Source organism: Helianthus annuus, chromosome 1, assembly GCF_002127325.2.
Source record: "Helianthus annuus cultivar XRQ/B chromosome 1, HanXRQr2.0-SUNRISE, whole genome shotgun sequence".
Classification (NCBI taxonomy): Eukaryota; Viridiplantae; Streptophyta; class Magnoliopsida; order Asterales; family Asteraceae; genus Helianthus; species Helianthus annuus.
In genome coordinates this window covers 46,772,183-46,790,492 of record NC_035433.2, presented here as the reverse complement: position 1 = coordinate 46,790,492, position 18,310 = coordinate 46,772,183, and the positions used below count along the sequence as shown (strand labels likewise).

The 18,310-nt window shown below is 34.7% G+C and overlaps 2 long non-coding RNA genes across 3 annotated transcripts; both read left to right on the top strand.

Annotated features, from left to right (window-relative positions):
- The first annotated feature begins 766 nt into the window (after positions 1-766).
- LOC118481156 lies at positions 767-2,774 on the top strand. Of its 2 annotated transcripts, XR_004864605.1 has the most exons (3): positions 767-925; positions 2,088-2,245; positions 2,451-2,774. It is a non-coding gene; the product is annotated as an uncharacterized LOC118481156 (long non-coding RNA). The 2 variants fall into 2 exon arrangements; XR_004864612.1 differs by lacking the exons at positions 2,088-2,245; positions 2,451-2,774 and adding an exon at positions 1,042-1,270.
- Positions 2,775-7,750: 4,976 nt separating this feature from the next.
- LOC110871256 lies at positions 7,751-10,177 on the top strand. The gene is made up of 3 exons (XR_002553590.2): positions 7,751-7,881; positions 9,055-9,143; positions 9,816-10,177. It is a non-coding gene; the product is annotated as an uncharacterized LOC110871256 (long non-coding RNA).
- Positions 10,178-18,310: the final 8,133 nt, after the last annotated feature.

Below are 18,310 nucleotides of genomic sequence, written 5' to 3'. Positions count from 1 at the left end.
CCAATTTCCTTGGATGTTATTTAACATTGGTTTTAAAACTGAAGTTGATTTGGTTTGTGCACAGATTACGTTCACATGTTCATCGATTTCAGGAGACATATCTAGGGCTGTAAATGAACCGAACGTTCAGCGAACAGTTCGTGAACCGTTCGGCGGGAAGTTCGTTTATGTTCGGCCGTTTTATAAACGAACGAACATGAACAAGAAATTCTGTTCGATTAGTTAAATGAACGAACATGAACAGAGGTCTCGTTCGTTCGATTGTGTTCGTGAACGTTCGGTAAGATGTTCGTGAACATTCGTTCATTTGCGTTCGTTTATGTTCGTATGTTTGTGTTTTAATTAAAGATTTTTATGCTTTCATATATTTTATCTATACTTTTTATATTATTAAACTTTTATTTATTTTAATATTACCCTAACAATTAAACTGGGAAAACCCTCTTTCACATTGTTTATACACCATTTTCCTTTCCTTTCTCATTATTTATATCGACGAATACGATTGACCTCCGTTCCACAATAAGGGATTCAAGTTCCAGTACTACTCTCTGGGCCATCTACCTTTGTCCTTCGTCGCGTTCACCAAATTTATTTGTGTTCGTGAACCGTTCGCGAACACGCTCATTTCCTTAATGAACGAACACGAACATAACAACTCGTTTGGTAAGTGTTCATGAACCGTTCGTGAACACATTAATTTCCTTAACGAACGAAAGACCTTGTTCGTGTTCGTTCGGTTCGTTTACAGCCCTAGACATATCCAAGAACGCCTCTTTTAATTGCAGTCTTAACATCTAACCAAGGTATAGGTGATCTGGTGAAAGGCGGTACTCCTTCAGTTTTGCCATCCTCGAACCCAATTACAACCATGGCTAAAGAAATTCACTTCAATCATGATTGTTCGACTACAACCAATTTCCTGGTCAGTTGCAATTTCACTTTTGATTTCCCCATGAAATTGTTTTTTACTAATTTGTGGTAAAAATTAACTACATTTTATTGTCTAATTTTGCAATGGGTGATGGGTTTTGGGTGTAGGCAATGTGAGCATAGTGACAGAGCTCCAGGGGTAGAAATGTGGTGTTGCAAAACAAGTATGGTCCTCCTAAGAATGTTAATGATGGTGAAACTGTTCTCAAAGAGGCATGTAGAATGGAATTTTACCCCCATAATATGTGATTTGATTGTGTTGTTACTAGGTTGCTTATATCTTGCTTAGATTTCATAAAGTTTTTATGATCAATACATATATTTTGTTAGTGTTAAAGTTGTTCATCGATACTTGGCATTGTAACATGTTTTCTGAGGTGCCTTCTATATGTTTGTGGATTTGCATCTGTTGGTTTCGTTCTACCCTTGATAAATGACATTGGGTAAAACACCAAAAAGTACCAAAATTAGAATATAAGTGGTAGGCACCTCTTGAGCCAACGCTCGTTAGCCGTAGGATTGCTAACCGTTAAAGACGAGTCGATAGAAAAACGGATCCGTCGCACAGTAGCAGCATGCAAAATGACACCAACATGGGTTAGCCGGATCGGGTTGAATATCCATGGTGGTGGTTCAAGACTCCCATGCAAATCCACACACCAGTTATTTCTCTTTATGCCCATGTTTTTAGTTTAGTTTTCGTCATGCTCTTTTTAGTTGTACTTTCTACTTTTTAGTTTGTACTTTAATCTTTCTTTTTCCTAAGATGTAGCAACCTGGGGTAGTTATTTTGTTGAGTTTCCTTTATGTAAACACTTTGTGAGCAATGAAACATCAAAGAGTTTTTTCGATTGTGAACACTTGTTGATTTTATCTCATTGGATTATGGGTTAAAATTAATGGTCTATGCTAGCTCAACCGTGGCGCGTTGGGTGGTGAACTTAGACACGATTCTCTAACCATAGTGGTGTATCTGTATCTTCGGTTGGAAATCGCAGCTCTACGGTTTCGTTTGGTGGTGAATCTGTATCCAAATGAGTCGTAGTTCTATCTTTTCTTTTTTTCGTTTGATTTGAACCGGTGATTCGGGGTCTTACTCCTATCAATAAGCTTAGTGTATCGAATGTTGAATTATTTTGAACTTATATTTGTAGGATTTTATGTAGACGATTGAATTTCAATTAGTTGTCTGCAATTATTATCAAGTTGCTGAATCAAGCAATCGGCTCAACGGTTTCAATTAGGAGTGGTGATTAAGTAGGCGAGCTCCTCCATTTGCACATCAGTTGATTCTAATCGTTCAAGTTGATTCGTAAGTTTTTCTGAATTTCAGTACTCCAATTATATCACATCCTTAATGTCATGATTCTGTTGAGTTTGTACCTAATAAGTTTATTTTCACTGTGATCCTTCTTGCTAATATTATGGTACATTTCTCATGTTTTGTACTTGATAACCTTTTCTTTTGTTTTAATACATATAGCTACTTCTTTTTATTCTTTTGGAATCAATGCTAGGCTCCGAACAAAGACCCACCACATCGCTATTGACTCCAAATGAAAATGCACAAGGAAGCCTACAACGCAAGTTGTGACAACGGAGGGGAAATGTGGATGCCAGTGCTACAATTGACTGAAAACAACAAGCTCGATAACTGAAGTCGTTTTTTCATGTTTTGTTTTGGAAAGTTACATCAGTTATGTCGTTTAAAACTTTTGCACGGAGTTGTCCAGTTCTTTAGTTGTTTCAACTTTGGCAAACGCTTGGTTCCTGCAGACCATTAAAAACATGCCCTCTTTCATGAATCTCTTCTTTTGTAGATGAATGGTTTATAAATAATTGGTCCCAATTATAACGGCTCTTTTGCACATCTGATTACAACACCAGCTCCCGTTAACTAGATTTTTTGGCCTAAATTGTTCAGATCTAAATAGAAAAACCAGTAGCGCAGGGTAAATTTACTAGTTTCATATAAAGATACAAAAAATCTTGCTACATATTCATAAATTCAAAGTATTATTAAATATTATAACTTCTAGATCATATTTTTTTTATAGTTTTCTTCCACATCAATGTTTACAGTTGAAAAAAAAAATATGTCAATGTTTACATATGAGTCACGTTTGATATACATTTTTTAACATATATTTTTTTTTATTTTACACAATATTTTTAAAAAATATTATTATTATAAAATATATAAAGTTATAAATTTTCATTGTTGAGTAAATTACGATTTTGGCCTCTGTGGTTATATCACTTTTACCCTTTTAGCCAAAAAAGAATCTTTTAACATCTGCCAATGTCTTTTTTTGTAACCCTTTTGGCCCCTAAGGTCTTTTTTTTTAACTCTTTTGGCCCATAAAAGTAAATGGATGGAGTTAGTGTTAGGAGCCAAAAGAGTTAGAAAAAAAAGACGTTGGGGGCTCAGATGTTAAAAGATTCTTTTGGGGCTAAAAGAGTAAAAGTAATCTAACCACAGGGGCCAAATCGTAATTTACTCTACATTTTATTATATTAGTAATTTCCTTTCAAACTTATATGTGTGGTTGTATTAGGTTAGAATATATATATATAGGGGAAGGGTAGAATACAAATCCCCTAATCATACATTATGTATGCGACGATAATAGCCCTACACGTGTCCCTGATTCATTTTTCCTATGCGTACGCGATTAGTGTCCGAGTTTGTGAGTCCGGGTTTGTGAAGCCATGCGATTTTGGCAACATAGAACCCCAGTAAATACGCGTGGCGAAAGCTTAAACAATAGTCACACTTAAAATTACTAAATTTCATGTGGCTAAGCATAACCATTAGCCACATCATAGTCACTTTGTTTTTGTTTGGTGTGACGGAATGACACTAAACGTCACGGGAAAAGAATATCATGTGTGACTGAAGATTAGACAATAGTCACACTTAAAATTATAATATTTCATGTGGCTTTACATAATCATTAGTCATACCATGGTCATTTTTTTTATTTTGGTGTGAGAAACTATTAGCAAACGTCATGGATAAAAAATACTATGTGTGACCAAAGGTTACATAATAAGCCACACTTAAAAATAATAAAAAAATCAGGTGGCTTTACATATCTTTTAGCCACGCCATCTGTATTTTGTTTTTTATATGTGACGGAATGTTAGCATACGTAATGGACAAAATGAACATGTGTGACCAAATGTTAGATAATAGCCACACTTAAAATTATAAAGTTTCATGTGACTCTACATAATCATTTGCCACATTATTGTTACTTTGTTTTTTATGTGACAGGATGATAGCAAACAACATGAGAAAAGTAATTATATGTGACCAAAGGTTAGTCATTAGCCACACTTAAAAACAAAGAAAATCATGTGGTTTTATATAAACATTAGTCACACTATCGTCCCTTTGTATTTTTGTGTGACAGAATGATAGCAAATGTCATGTGAAAAAAAAGAACGTGTGACCAAAAGTTAAACAATAGTCACACTTAAAATTACAAAACTTTATGTGTGACTAAAGGTTAGACAATAGTCACATTTAAAATTACAAAGTTGTTGTTTTGTGTGTCTAGAACTAGTTCTTGGCCACACTTATAGTAAACTCATGTGACTAAATAAAAAAAACGGTCAGACTTACAGTAAGTTCATGTGGTCGTTGCTACCATTTAGTCACACTTGATGGATGAAATGCTTGGTTACAACAACTCTTTTTGCCACATTTATTTTTAATTGATGTGGCTAAAACAAACTTTTAAATGACTATATAATAGAAAAGGCCACACTTACAATAAATTCATATGTCTATTGCTACCTTTTAGCCACACTTATTGTATAGAACATCCGATTTCAGCAAGAAATAGTGGTACCCTTTAGCCACACTATTAAGTTGCTACGGCCACTAAACCTGAATGTGGTTGTATAATACCTATGATGACTAGACCTTTGGTCACACTTGAGCCGGAAAAAAAAGTATGGCGAAAGGCGTATGGCCACATTTTTTTTGTGTGGCCATAAGCCTTTTTTGGCATAGTGAAACCTTCATTTTTCAATGATTTCTCATGCGAGCTCTTCAATTGTGTTTACATTCTTTGTTAGCTCTTGAAGATGCTCCGACCTGTTTATAAAAGTATAAGTGCTTGAGCAAAGTAAATTTCCAAAAGATTAAAATATAAGATACTTACGTAGCAAATATATCATTCATGGAAAGTTTGGATGCGAAACTTATAACAACGCATGTCAAAAAGGACAGCCGTCTTGGTACATCCACGAAGGCATAATCAACTCCCTCTTTCACCATTTTGAGAATTATGCTTCTTGATTTTTCACGCGCAGCAATCCCAACAAAGAAGCCACAAAGCCTACTTGCCAAAATTTTACATTCCTTGAATCTTTTGGCAGAGATTAGGATTCACCATTGGAAGTCAAGTAGCGTGCATATGCATGAGCCTGGCCAAAATGAGAGCAAAGAAATAAAAAATAATTGTGGCAACTTCCACCGGTGACTATTTGTCAATCTCATAAACAAGCCAGATAGAAGAGCTTAGCTAAAAGGGGAACGGCTCGCTTCAAAGCCATCCAAAGGGTATTTGTAATGGATTACACCTTTTAAATCACTTTATTCTACTATTGTTTATTATGTAGTCCTACTTAATAGACTAGTAAGTGGTAGACCTAGGAATTGACCTAGGAATTTTTTGCTGGGGTGTGGAATATTTTTAAGATTTTAGGCCTCTAGTTATATAAAAAACTGGTTCATAGCGAGTCGGATCGGGTCAGGTCGGGTCAGGTAAGACAAAATAATATCAAAATAAAATTTATATAATCATCAAAAACACATCAAACTTATTACAAATGTATTTAAAATTGTGCCATACATGTTTTTATTTTTTGAAATCTATCCAAAACATCATCTAGAGATACTAAACACTGCATAAGTTCATTACATTCTTACTCATGGTTCATACCACATATAAACCGCTTAATAAGTTCATAAAACAACACTAAACACTTAAACAAAATAAACAGTCATGTTCAACCATAGTCCAAAATTTTCAAGTTTATTTTCAAACATTCAAGCCCTAGTATTAAATGTTGATTACTTGTAACTAATCATTTGAACAAACAAAGCTTTAAATAAAACAACAAAATCATTGAACTACAAGTCTAGAACAACAACAAAAAAACATCAAAATATATAAAAAGATCAAACCCTTATACGTCTATATTTTCTCCTAATCATCACATAAAAAAAAACAATAAAGAAACCATATACTAGTTCAATATCGGAATTCTAGCGTAATATGGGTCGGTCTTGCTGGAATTTTGGTTTTTCCAGCAAAAAAAGTCGTTCAGTCATGAGCAGTGGCATCAAGTCGCTGGGAGTTTATTTGGGGCGGGATTTGGAATTGGAATGGGTGGATGGGTTTGGGTTATTTTATTTAGTTCAAATTTCTTTAGTTTGGGTTTGAGTTTGGGCTTGGGCTTGGGCTTGAGCTTGGGTGAAAAAAAAAATAGATTGTAGATTGGGCTTTGATTAGGTTAAGTAATTAAGTGAATAAGTGGTTAAAAAATAATTATATAAATTGTGGTATATAATATACTTATATATTAAAAAATAACTTGTGTTTATTTTTTTTTATAAATTCATAATATAATTTTTTCTAAGTGGGGCGGTTGAAAATTTTCAAGGGGTGCGGGTGAAAATTTTCAAGGGGTGCGGTCTAAATTTCCAACAAAAAATAACACTAAAAATTATTTTTACAAGGGGTGCGCCCACCCACCCTAAGCTTGGGGTGGGTACGCCCTTGAGACTAGTAATATAGAAAAATTATAAAGAAAAAAGTGGTTTTCTGGTCAAGCAAACCTGACTCAATCCATTTCAACCCAGACTAAAATAGGACCTGATTCGACCAAGACCCACTGTGACCCGTTACTCAACCTGCCCATCTTGCCACCCATAATAAGCCTAAAAGTGGATATCCAAAATAGCATGCGATAATTTCTCTATAATTATGCCATTCCTATTCATCTCAAAGTTAAAAAAAAGAGTTAATTACTGTTTTCGTCCCTATAGTTTGTCAAAAATTAATATTTCAGTCCATTAGTTTAAAAATTGCGATTTCAGTCCATGTGGTTTCACTTTCGTAACCATTTCAGTCCACCTCGTAACCATTTTAATCCCTGTACTTAACAGAATAATGGACTGAAATGGTTACGAAAGTGAAACCACAGAGACTGAAATTGAATTTTTAAACTAATGGACTGAAATAGTGATTTTTGACGAACCACAAGAACGAAAACAGTAATTAACTAAATGGTATTAAAATAAAGAAGAACCAATGAAAAACACAACTTTAGCTTTTTATTTATACTAAAAGTTAAAAAAAAGGTACTTTAGTATTTACAACGAACTTTTTTTTTTCCAATTCTCCTCGCATTACTTAAAAATAATTTGAATCAAGCGTTATACAATATCCTTGTGTAAGGGATGGACTCAAAAAAACATTCAATCCTGCAAAATATATAAGAAGTATTACGCTAGTAAGAGATGAGTGTTAAGTGTGTTACTTGTTTCAGTGCCTCTAGAAATATTGCAACACCCCAAAACTCAAATGTTTACATTCGCCATATCAATCCATATGATATATCATGAAATAAATAAACTAGGTTATTTAACCTAGTTAAAATACTTAGTAAAACAAGTAAGAAATGAAATTGGTTACAATTGATCAAAAAACCCAAGTAGAGGGACCAAGTGTAGCAAGTGAGCCAAACCTTATAAAAAATCTGCATTTTTAAGGGATGTGTGTATGTATGTGTCGATGTGTATGGAGAGAAGGGGGAAAAACACCCACTAAAAACCTAAGAAGAAATTCAGCAATTTAAGGGAAGAATTGAGGGTTGATCTTGTGCATGTACATCAATCCTTGATCACCTCTACTTGCTAATCATAAGGTATGTTACAATTTGTCTTTTGGTGAAGTTGTATGAAGTGGGTTATGATTAATCCGTGAATTGATATAAAATTAAGCATGATTGTATATTAGAATCACCAAATAGAACTTGTGTTGTGAAGGATTTTAAGTAATTTGATGATTAGAAGTGAAACCCACTTCTATGGTGAAGATGATGACATAGGTGTTTCACCCATGTCAAATCCTTGCTTGAATCATCAATGTGTATGTTGTATGTAATGGACTCTTGCTAGATAGGTTGAGTATGGTATGTAATTTAGTTTATTCTAGTTGCATTTGATGAATTATGTATGAACTTGGAAGATCATGCATAAATTAGTTGTACATTGTGCTTAGATAGTAGTACGCACGCCAAGTGTTTGATGAAATGTCTAGGTGAAGTTAGGATGTGAGATTGTATTAAATGGCTTGACATATATGAATGAAACATGATAAAGTTGTAATTAGTAGTATACTAACTTGATGAATGTGCTTTAGATGGAACTCATACAACAATTCGGGTTAAATGTATGTCTTGGTCAAGACTATGCATTAGGGGCTTGTACATTGTGCTTGAACGATTGCTGCTTGCCATGTGTTCTATTAATCACTTAATTGCGATTAAGAAGTGAATGTGTACTAAATGTATAGCATATGACCTTACTAGTAAATGATGATGTTATGATTATGTTCAGTGACTAACATAGAATGTGGTTGTCAAATGTCGAATCATGAAAGCATAAGTATGGGTAAATTGATTATGTGTATCTTGTGTACGTAACTAGGTGATCATGTAGTCGTATATGTCATACAACATTATGTATGAAATGAATATAATGTCATTATTATGGTCTACCATATCAACATGAATACGTGTTCAAAAGTGGGAAATTATATGCTAGAAGGTTGACTTTCTGAAAGTCAACCAACTATTAATAGCATGGTTAGGCATTTTGACACAAATGTTAGAATTGAGAGATCATAGGATATGTGTTAGACCAATTATATGTTATGTATGATTATAAATTTGAATTTCGAAGATATTGAACAATGTGGTTGACAATTCATGTCGGATGCGTGTTAGTGAAAGTCAATGTAGATAAGAGTTGGAAAATGTATGTTAATATGAATAAGCATGAATACTAACATTATTTTGGGCATGACAACATGAAAGAATAGGAACCACACTAGCATGGACTCAAGCATGGAAGGCTAACGGGTCAAGAGGAGACAAAGAAGCGGATACGAACACGGACGCATAAGGTAAGTGATTTCCGGAGTCACTTCTTATTTATAAATGAAGTTGGTATGTTGTATATAGGGAACAATGTAAGAATTTACGGGTAAGTGTAAGTACCAAGGTAAGTTCATATGAACTTCGTCTATCCTTAATGTAAATTAAGATGATAGTCTCATCGTGTTAATGGAATGTCCATTATGTTGTTGAATGTTCATCGTGTTAATGGAATGTTCATTATGTTGCTGAATGTTCATCGTGTTAATGGAATGTTCATTATGTTTCTGAATGTCCATCGTGTTAATGGAATGTTCATTATGTTGCTGAATGTTCATCGTGTTAATGGAATGTTCATCATGTTTGTTGGAAGTTAGTCGGTTATGTTTGTTTGTAATTGCATTGATTTGTGTTGATATGATTATAGATAAGACTCAACTTACAAATAAGTGAATGTGACTTGTATGTATGTATGTAGATATGGATCTGTAGCGTGTGTAAGTAGTGTGAACTTGTATGTACGTACATATGAATGGGATACGTATGAATGTACTTAGATATATAAAAGTGTATACACGTGTTGTAATCTAATGATTGTAGATCACTGGTATACGTAAATGTGAAGATGTGGGTTTTCAATATGTTTGAGATTACGTACTCCTAACCATGTTACTATTGAGATTGAAATAAATGGAGTGCAGGTATAGGAATGCCGGACTCTCGAGGAATTGATGTCGGACTCGAGTAAATTAAATTGAGAGGATGTTTCAATGGAATACCTTACATAGTTAGAATGTGATACAGCCTTTTAAGTATATGTATTAAATTATATATGATGTTACCATGTACTAATGTGTTGGTTATATATGGTGACCGCTGGTTAATCAGATATTCATGATGGACATGTGAACGAGGATCAAGTTGAAGATCATGGATTGTACGGGAAAGTGGTCACATTGTTTGTAATCATTTGTTAACATAGTTACATTAAATAAATGATGAATGATGTATTTATGTTAGAAGGGTTGACCTAAACAGTATTTAAGTATGTTAGAGTAGTTAAAAGAAAGAAATTTTACGGTTCATTTTCCGCTGCGTCGTATTGGGTAAAATCGTGAATAGGTTGTTACAAGTTGGTATCAGAGCCCTGGTTTGAGGGAAATCAAGTATGAGGAGGTAAATACTTGGACTCAAACATGTGTGCTCTTGTGACAAAGAACCCGTACAATCCGAGACTCGATCAAGATCTAAGGGTAGAAGCAAAGGTAAGTATGTACTTAAGTATGTATTTGAAGAAAACTAACAGTATGTTATGTGTAAGGTAAGCATAATTGCTTGGGGAGGATGATCCGTGAATGTGGTCTAGGACCGACATCAGGCATGTGATAAGAAAAATTGACCCCAGGTACGTAAATTTAACATGTGGGTGCATGTAACGGTAAAATTTATCAAGTGAAGGAAAATTTTAAAAAGGAATATAATAATAGAATGGTAATGAAGTTTTGAAAATGTTACACGTGCCGAAACCTAATTCTTCGGACATAAGGTGACAATTACACGAAGACACGAAACTAGTATGTGGATTGTGTACCTGGCCAGTACACAAGAAACATATGACGTTCGTGAGACCGTGATAATTGTTACAGGTATGTCCGTTAGAATTAGGTAGTAGGTGGACGTGAGGGTGAAGGGAAATGTAGGACTTTCAGGGATTTGAAGGTACCAAATACACATGAGAAGTATGAAAGAAAGATATGAATGATATGTTAGAATCCGTGAGACGGATTCGAAACATAGAAGGGAAGGAATGATAGAATGAAAAATTTGAAATTCGTAAATAGGTACGAATCAAATAAGTAAGAGTGAATGACAAGAATGAAAGGTTCAAAATTGTAAGTAATTACAGATCAAACGAGTAAATATTCTTTAAAAGCGGATATTCTCCAAGTTATGTTTCGAATACATATATGAAAATAATTGTGCTCATGAATTTTATGCAAGAATGGTTGAAAGAATAAATGGGTCATTTGGGTCATATGGTGATCGCCATTTGGACTCGGTATCTAACGTTTTGATCTGTTAAGTTTCATACGCATATGTACGAATGAATTTACAAATTGGACTTCCAAAAGTCAAACGAAATAAAATGATAAGTAATAAAACAAGTAATAAAAGAATGAATAGAGCAGTCTGGTCCATTAAGTAAGTAAGTATAAAACATTGAAAATGATTGATGTTGCAAGAAGCTTTAGTTGTAAGAAATAAACATTAGATAAATTACAAGCATGAAATATGTTAACACTAGACTCTAGAGAGCCAAAGTGAATGACGGGTTACGACCCGGGCGGAAGGCTTAAGTTTTAATGGAAAGGACAACTATACGTGAGAAACACTAAGACATGAAGCGATGAAATTGTATGCATGTTTGAATCGACAAGAAGTACAAATATGTGCATTGTTATGTGTATTTATAATAAGAAAGAAGTGACACATTGACATTGAAAAGTCAAACTGCAAGGGTTGACGAAATAAGTAACCAGAGTAAAAGAATTGCATGTAAGGGATGAAATGTGGGATGTGTTATATCATATATGTAGAAAAATGTAAAAGGATTATAGGTGAGTAATCACCTAGTATAATGAATGTTTGAATGAAAGATGCTAACCGCCGATTTTGTAGATGTTAATGGTAGAATTCTTAATGAGATGAATCCAATCGAATTGGTGAAAGAATGTGCACGAGTGGAAGCCCATTACAAGGATGAATGAAAGCTGGCCTGGTACGGTTAGTACTCGTGAAGGAGCGGATTGATCTGGTTTACGGATCGTTGATTATGCATGAAATCGAGGTTAGTAAAATGTATAACTCTTGTTGGATAGGTATGAATTGGTAGATTGAATACGACATACGGACTAAGAAAATGAATGAAAGGATAAATATGGTATGGTATGAAGTGTTCGACTTTTAACAGTTAACATAAGGAGAAATTTATGTCATATAAAAGAAATCTCGAAATGCCTCGAGTGAAAATTTCGGGTATTGGTTAAACGCTCGTACGATGAACTTGCATGACATAACTTATGTAAAATAAATAGTGCATGAAGAGGATGGAGAACAACGTGACATGAATGAAATGATTCGATGTTATACCTAAGGGTGTGCATAGTACAAGTAATGATAGAAAACGTAGAATGATGCTTATTTCTCGCATCAAGTACAAATAAGTAAATATGAAAAGGGTAGTTTTGTTGTAGTATTAATAGATCATTGAATATTCATAGTATGCGTATGATGATATGTTGATCCCTCATATGAATATGAAAGTAAGTAGAAGGAACGTTAGTAATGAAATCTTATGGTTCGCTCAAGATTAACGAAAATGAAATAATAACTATTAGAGGTAGTGACAACTCAAAGGAATGTTGGTAAAATGAGTATGTAAATGGTCCAAATTATTATGTGCTAACGAAAGTACCCAGAAAGAATGCTAATAATAGAACACCGAGGTAAGTTCATAACAAGTATTCGTGCGGCTAATGCTAGAATGGAATATCTTATATGATACATGTGTGAGACGGAAATAGAATGATCCACTACGAATGCTAAATGTATGAAAGTTCAACGCTTGATTAAGAAGACAAGAACAAGATATATACGTATGATTGTAAGTGAATACTACCTCTTAAATAAGTCACAAGTGTTTTTGTGTTGTAATGAGCATCATGAATGAATAGATGAAAAAAAAGAGTAAGAGTAGAATTGGTCTAGTAGGGATGAGAAAGGTTTCGGGGACGAAACCTCCTTTAAGGGGGGTAGACTTGTAACGCCCCAAAACTCAAATGTTTACATTCGCCATATGTTTCCATATGATATATCATGAAATAAATAAACTAGGCTATTCAACCTAGTTAAAATACTTAGTAAAACAAGTAAGAAATGAATTGGTTACAATTGATCAAAAAACCCAAGTAGAGGGACCAAGTGTAGCAAGTGAGCCAAACCTTATAAAAATTCTGCATAAGGGATGTGTGTATGTGTGTGTCGATGTGTATGGAGAAAAGGGGAAAAAACACCCACTAAAAACCTAAGAAGAAATTCAAAAATTTAAGGGAAGAATTGAGGGTTGATCTTGTGCATGTACATCGATCCTTGATCACCTCTACTTGCTAATCATAAGGTATGTTACAATTTCTCTTTTGGTGAAGTTGTATGAAGTGGGTTATGATTAATCCGTGAATTGATATGAAATTAAGCATGATTGTATATTAGAATCACCAAATAGAACTTGTGTTGTGATTAGTGTTGTAGTAATCGCTAGTCGCTAGTCGGGCGGTGAGGTGGGGACTAGCGATTAATCGGGGATTAATCGGAATTTATGGGGATTAATCGAGATTAATTTGATTAATCGGCGACAAATCAGGGATTAATCGGCACCTAGTCGGGATTTTTACAACCATGGTTGTGAAGGATTTTGAGTAATTTGATGATTAGAAGTGAAACCCACTTCTATGGTGAAGATGATGACATAGGTGTTTCACCCATGTCAAATCTTTGCTAGAATCATCAATGTGTATGTTGTATGTAATGGACTATTGCTAGATAGGTTGAGTAGGGTATGTAATTTAGTTTATTCTAGTTGCATTTGATGAATTATGTATGAACTTGGAAGATCATGCATAAATTAGTTGTACATTGTGCTTAGATAGTAGTACGCACGCCAAGTGTTTGATGAAATGTCTAGGTGAAGTTAGGATGTGAGATTGTATTAAATGGCTTGACATATATGAATGAAACATGATAAAGTTGTAATTAGTAGTATACTAACTTGATGAATGTGCTTTAGATGGAACTCATACAACAATTCGGGTTGAATGTATGTCTTGGTCAAGACTATGCATTAGGGGCTTGTACATTGTGCTTGAACGATTGCTGCTTGCCATGTGTTCTATTAATCACTTAATTGCGATTAAGAAGTGAATGTGTACTAAATGTATAGCATATGACCTTACTAGTAGAGGATGATGTTATGATTATGTTAAGTTGACTAACATAGAATGTGGTTGTCAAATGTAGAATCATGAAAGCATAAGTATGTGTAAATTGTTTATGTGTATATTGTGTATGTAACTAGGTGATCATGTAGTTGTATATGTCATACAACAGTATGTATGAAATGAATATGATGTCATTATTATGGTGTACCATATCAACATGAATACGTATTCAAAAGTGGGAAATTATATGCTAGAAGGTTGACTTTCTGAAAGTCAACCAAGTATTAATAGCATGGTTAGGCATTTTGACACAAATGTTAGAACTTAGAGATCATGGGATATGTCTTAGACCAATTACGTGTTATGTATGATTATAAATTTGAATTTCGAAGATATTGAACAATGTGGTTGACAATTCATGTTGGATGCGTGTTAGTGAAAGTCAATGTAGATAAGAGTTGGAAAATGTATGTTAATATGAATGAGCTTGAATACTAACATTATTTTGAGCATGACAACATGAAAGAATAGGAACCACACTAGCATGGACTTAAGCATGGAAGGCTAACGGGTCAAGAGGAGACAAAGAAGCGGATACGAACACGAACGCATAAGGTAAGTGATTTCCGGAATCACTTCTTATTTATAAATGAAGTTTGGTATGTTTTATATAGGGAACAATGTAAGAATTTACGGGTAAGGGTAAGTACCAAGGTAAGTTCATATGAACTTCGTCTATCCTTAATGTCAATTAAGATGATAGTCTCATCGTGTTAATGGAATGTTCATTATGTTGTTGAATGTTCACCGTGTTAATGGAATGCAATGATATTAAGAAAGTCACACCATAATCACGCTTCCGCAAAAGTCAGGGTGTGACGGCTTGGTATCAGAGCTTCGATCGTAGCGAAAATAGGATTCTTTCTTGAGTCTAGACTACGATCATTAGGGCTCTCACGAAAATGTTTTCACAACATGTTTTCATTGAATACACAAAACGCCCAGATACAGGGAACAAACATTTTTACAAACATAAGACACAAATCACATTTCAAAGGATTCATATTTATAATTCAGTCTTAGAGACTGAGGGAGGATCAGTCTTAGAGGCTGAGGGAGGATCAGTCTTAGAGGCTAAGGGAGGATCAGTCTTAGAGACTGAGGGAGGATCAGCCTTAGAGGCTGGGGATAATTTGTCTTAGAGACTGGGAGGATTGGTCTTAGAGGCCATGGAGTTGGTCTTAGAGACCAGGGAATTAGTCTTAGAGACTGGGATTTGGTCTTAGAGGCCAGGGAATTAGTCTTAGAGACTGGGAGTTGAACTTAGAGACCAGGGAATTAGTCTTAGAGACTGGGAGTTGGTCTTAGAGACCAGGGAATTACTCTTAGAGACTGGGAAGGTTTGGTCTTAGAGGTCAGGGAGTTAGTCTTAGAGACTAGGGAGTTCAGTCTTAGAGACTGGGGAGGTTTAGTCTGCGAAACGGGATGTGTTAGTCTGAGAGACTGGGTGGTTTAGTCTGAGAGACTGGGAGATTTGTCTGAGTGACTAGGAAAGATAATGTGAATACATGACTACGTGATAAATTACTCTTATTTGCATACGCTGATTTCTAATGATTATTATGGATATACGTGCCATGACTACTATGTACCGGCACCCACGTCACCTTCCTCAGGGAACGAATTGCCAGATAATGATGACCCTACGGCCACCGCCACAGATGATGAGACTATGCCTGCGCCGGAGATATCTACGACAGACACTGAGAGTGACCCTGATATGCTGACCAAGGACGAGGATAATTTCCAACCGTTCGCGCTGCCAGACTTTGGTGATGAATTACCCTTGCTGATGGTTTCCTTGACGAAAGTCTTCCTGTCATATTTGATTCGGTCCACGACCGCCTTACCATTTGGACACTTCGGTGGAGAGCACCTCTTGACTCCAAACCTCGACAATGCGCCTCCTGTTGACATTCCTTCCGAAGGTTGGCTACTCAACAAATAATTGATGATGATATTGGCATATTATTGATGTGTCACACTCCAACCGATGGCGGAAACATCGGGATGAGACGTACAAACTGTTCAAAGACATCATAACACTAACTGTGACAATATAATTAAATTTCATTTATTAAAATTGCTAAGTTTCATACAAAATGTCATAAAAGGGAAATAACAAACATCAAACATAGTTTATTGTAATGTAGGTTTCTAAGCCATCCTAATCAATTCTTCAACTCTTGAATCCTCATCCTGCAGTATGCATTAAAATATAATCAACAAAACATGTTGGCGAGTATACAAGTTTGATAATAGTATAATATGTTTGAAATAGATTAACAAGCTCAAATCCACGTGACTATATGATTTCATATTAACAGTTATACTCGTAAGGATGAAATCTATGTGTTCAAACCAAAGTTTAACGCAATTAACATAGCCTAACCCTAGAAGGGTGGTAAATGAGTAACATAGAATAAACATAACAATACCCATAATATTATGGGAGGGGCGTTTCTCAACCTACAGCGCTGCCATTGTTAGGGGAGGCTTGCAAAGTTAATGAACACACAGTCATAAATGTTTAACAGTAGCATAACGTGATTAACATGAGTCAAATAGATTCACATGAAATGTGGATTGAGAGTGCAAAAATGCTTAACATAGTGTGTTTGATATAGAAATGCATACAACACGTAAAATGTGATAAAATAGAAAATGGGTCATGTATACTCACCTTGGATTGCGTTGCGTTTCTTGGTAAATACGCACGAGTAAAGAGTTGAGATTTCCAAAGGACAAACGAGAGTGATTAACCTAGGTATTGGAATACCACATACGATCTCATTAAATAATATTCCTAATATTTAGAGTTTACAAATTAATAAATTTTATTTCGTTCAAGATATAAAAGAGTTTAAAAGAAATCAATTTGTTGGTTATTAAATTATGAGTTTTTTTTTTTGTCATGAATAAAAGCCACTAAATAATAATGTAAATAGGATATTATTTTTAAAGAGGGTTTAATGATTTTGAGTTTTAAATTCATTTATGGCACCATCTTCCATCATCTTCTTCCTTGTAAAAGGATCAACAACATACTGTTCCTTCTTTTATTTTTCTTATATATGATACGTGACTATTTGAACTTAAAATTGTATTGCTACACATTTATATACAAAACATTAATCTTTTTGTTACTTCACAGACAAAACAAAATACAAAACATTACCCACTGTTACTATTTTCTTTTTTTTTTCTTTTTTTTATAATTTCAAAAATAGTAACACATGTATCATAACCCACTTAGAATATGAAACGATGAGTTCACCTTAGGATGTTTAGTTTAATTATTATTTTATAGAATAAGGGTTTTGTTATAATATTAAAGAAAACGAATTAACAAATATTGATTCAAAAAAATCCAAACCAGGTTTTATGAACCCGATTTATTAATTAAAGAATATATATAAAAAAAAACATCATCGTCAACTTCTATGAAAATATGTTCAGCTAATGTTCAGTTCATTAGTTCATGTTTTCCCATATGTTCAGTTCATGTTTTTTTTCCTCACATTAGTTATGATTTCTTTTCACATAACAAAACAAATAAATAAATAAAACAAACTCGACTGGAAGGATAAATTATACCGAAACGAAGTGACGTGAACCCGAAATGAATTTCGATCTCCGGCGCGGTTGTCAACTTCTCCGGTGAATGTGAAGGGGTTCAAATGAGACTGCGGCGATGATGTGATACCGTCGCGAACCTCGGGCGCTTCCGGTGAACTCCGGTTAGTCTTCCGACGCAAGCTCCGGCGACTCCAAATGATTCGAAAGTGGGTGCTGTTGTGTCGAGAGTGGTGAGGGACCGAAAATTTTGAGGGTTGGTCGAGTTATAAAGAGGTGCAGGGTGATCGATCGGACCACTTCCGTTACTAAGGTGAAGGGTCGAAGTTTTCCGGTAACAAACTCAAGGGTCGGAGAAGCTGAACAGACCCGACGGTTAAATTTGAATTCAGCGTTTTTAATGAGGGTTTAAATATAACGGGTTCCAGAATTCATAACAATAATGAGGGCAGCCCAGTTGGTTGGAGTATGTGTTTACTGGATGAGAGATCTCAGGTTCAAAACCCGTCCGAGACAAACTTTTTAAAGCTATTTATTTTAAGCATTTAATTAAAGTATAAGTTAAT